This window comes from Thunnus albacares, chromosome 12 (genome assembly GCF_914725855.1).
Source record: "Thunnus albacares chromosome 12, fThuAlb1.1, whole genome shotgun sequence".
NCBI lineage: Eukaryota > Metazoa > Chordata > Actinopteri > Scombriformes > Scombridae > Thunnus > Thunnus albacares.
This window is the reverse complement of record NC_058117.1, coordinates 997,049-1,000,502: the sequence shown is the minus strand read 5'-3', so window position 1 is coordinate 1,000,502 and position 3,454 is coordinate 997,049.

Genomic DNA, 3,454 nt, shown 5'->3' with positions numbered 1-3,454 from the left:
TATGACTGGGGGCATCAAGTGGCGCAAACCTGCGGTCCGCGAGCTCCGGCAACCCGCCACAATCACGCCGGAAAACAGTTTTACTCTTAAAAAATAAAAGCACACATACATTTCTTGTGTGATTTAAAAGCGCTGAGTCAGCTAATGATAGCAGCCTACATTCTGCAATAAAACTAACACTTGGTGGATATAGTATATAGTAGTAGTAGTATATAATGTACATATACATATACACTCCAAGTGGCGAGCTGTCTCTGGCTGTTTTGAAGTGAATTCAATGTCACACAGCGAGAAGGACAGACTCAAAATAACACAGATCTGGTTTGTGTTAGTTAACAAGGTACAGAGCCAAGTGCTGGGAGTCGACCGAACAGTTTCAGATTATAATTTGTACTGTTTGTCTTTACCTGCTGAGTGGCTAATGCAAGCTAGCAGCAGTGCAAGTATCAAATTGATGTTTTATAAAGAAAGACAAACAGATCAGTTAGTGAGCGGACCTTTCTGCTCTGTCCATGATCAAACCGATCATTAAACTGAATGTGCACTACTTAGCTGAAGCAACTGGTATCAAGAGACAGTTGCTGTGTGGGATAACCTGTATATTATGTGTAATGATGATGTTAGCATTATGATGCAGGTCTTTTTTATTGTTCTTGCTCAACTGTCTTGTATGATGTTTCAATTTTACATTTTGCAGGCAAACAAAAAGATTAAACTTGTGAATCGACCCTAAGCTTGGAAAAAAGATTCAGTTTGATTTTTTGGCCATATAGGTTAGTCCTAGATATAAGGTATTGAAGGATATATTCACAATTTTTCAAGTCAAACAATAGGCCTACTTAGAGGCCCATACATTGAAAGGATTATTGGTCGCTGTAATTGTTCTTTCAGTCCATATTTGCCGCAAGGAAATCCCTTCTGAAGCGATTTCTGTGCTTCCACGGACAGTGTTTTCTTGCTGAGCCACACAGAGGGATAGTAGACCAGTACAAAAAGGCAGTAACTTTGGAGGGCAACAAAATGCCCTCCAAAGTATAGTTCAAAAGGGTAGTCCAAAAATATATATTTGTTTTACTTTGAACTACATAAGCCACATCTGTCAGAAAACATTTTATTTTGAAGCAAAAGTGGAAGTGGAATTGTATTACTGCTATGTGCTTCACATTGGCTGATTCATACAATTGAGAGGGAGAGAGAGCGTACACTTCTTACAACATGTTGCTGGTAAGACCAGAAATGGAATAATTTCAACAATTTCAGATCATTCCAAGTAGCTGATCATCATGAGCTTCTTGCCAAAGAGGAAAATCTAACATAAGAAACTCTTACCAGCTGGTAAATTCATCACAAACTTGGGAAAATAAAACACAATCTCTAGCCTGCATATATTCTTGATGATGATTTATCATTTTCAATTGTAGTCATTTCTATTGGCAACAAAAATATTTTGCACCAAGGGGCAGATTTATTCTCCTGTAAGAGGGAACTCAGCTGTCAAAGCATGGTATAGAGGTGACTTCATTTTTCAATTACAGCACATTCATACAAGACACACATAGTTTCTATCACAGCAGGGTTGGTAAATGTAGTGATGTATTTAGTGCAGGGAGTGCTAATGACTTTACTGTTTATGCAGCAATCAGCACTTCATTAGGAGAAGAAGTCACCTGAAGAAAAGCTGTGAGCACCCTGGAGCCCTCTGATGAGATAGAGGGAAAGAAGAAAAAGAGGAGATGGTGCAATAAACTGCGAGAGAGGAAACTTCCACATTAGCACTGTCTCAGTTAAGGAGCTGGATCCTCTGAAGGACGTAACTGGCCCTTCCCTGGACCTTTGTCCACTTCCATGTTAAAAATGTTCAGGTGTGGTCCTTGTGATTGTCTGGCAACAAGATTTTCTCTGAGCTTGTCAGACAAGGCAGTAGCTGTTACTGCCTTAATATAACATGACAAGTATTTTAGTGACATTTTGGCAAACTGAAAAACTCATGCTACACAAACTACCCAATGGCTTTTGGAGAGCTACAAGCTACATTTTTAAATGTGTGCATAACTGTTAACAATGTTAATGTCAAAAGTTTTTTATATTCTTCCTCTGCTAAATTCAGATAAAAGTGTTGTAGTGTTTATTTATTCAACTTACACAAGTGTGATGTGGAAATTGAAGCCTCCATTGCACAAACACTGAGAATGGACTTTATAGTGAAGTAGGAGACATCTTGTATCCAGAAATTCAACTTTTGAAATTAAGAATATTTGCATATTCATAGATTCAAATATTTTTTATGAGGCAGAAGGAGTAGGCCTATATGTTGTTTGATTCATTTCTAACCAGGTGATTATGATTGTATTTATTTATTCATTCACTCATTTAGCGGAAAAACTACATCAGACACAAATTATTATTCAAAGTCCGGAGGGGATCTTTAAACATGTACACAGGTGAACACAATTCAACTCATGTTGCAGTGTCTAAAAACAGTTACTATAGCTGCACCAGTGATGATTTTGGGCTGTCAGAGTTAAGAGGGGAAAAATGTATAAAGGTTTGTTGTTTATTATCAACTCACTGTCATTCAAAGGTTGAACGCAATCTCTACAATTTAACAGGTGTGTCATATCCGTTCAAATATTTTGTTTGCCTCTGTGTTAAAATAGATCGTATCTTTTTTCTGAGTAAGAATCTTTCAGTGTCTTCGATTCAATTAAATTTTATTTCAATTCAATTTTATTCATATAACACCAAATCATAACAAAAGTAATCTCAGGGCACTTTCCATATAGAGCAGGTCTGGACTGTACTCTTTAATTTACAGAGACCCAACAATTCCCCCATGAGCAAGCACTTGGTGACAGCAGCAAGGAAAAACTCCCCTTTAACAGGAAGAAACCTGTCGGTGTTCCATTACTCTAAGTGTGACTTTACTCACAACTCAACAGCCCAGTGTGTCTGTGGGCTGTGACTATCTTCCCAACTTAAGTGTGAATCTTCTTCCGTCTTCAATTGAAATGACACATTTGTCTGCTAACTCCTCATGAAATCACTCCATCCATCTGTTGCTGTTTGGGGGAGCTTAACCGCCAGTTGTCAGCATGTCATATGACAGTACTACAAATATGTATGTACATCCATAGATATTGTTGTTCTGTACAATTGTTCCAGTTGGTTGAATTGCTTATAAAATAATTTCACATAATACTCTAAATTCTGATCATCCAGTGAGGCATCAGATGGGTCTTAATCAGATCTTTGATGTATTTACTGCATAGGCCTTATACTATCTGAAAGAAAACACCCTCTGTTTTTCCTCCAAATCACTTAAGAATGGCAGTTATCCATACACTATCTGTAGAAAGTGGGATTTGTTACATTTATGTATGTATTGCAGCCTCTGACAAGACACCAGTTTTCTCTAGTGAAAACCTTTCAGCAGTTTCTCTTGAATAAAGGTAGA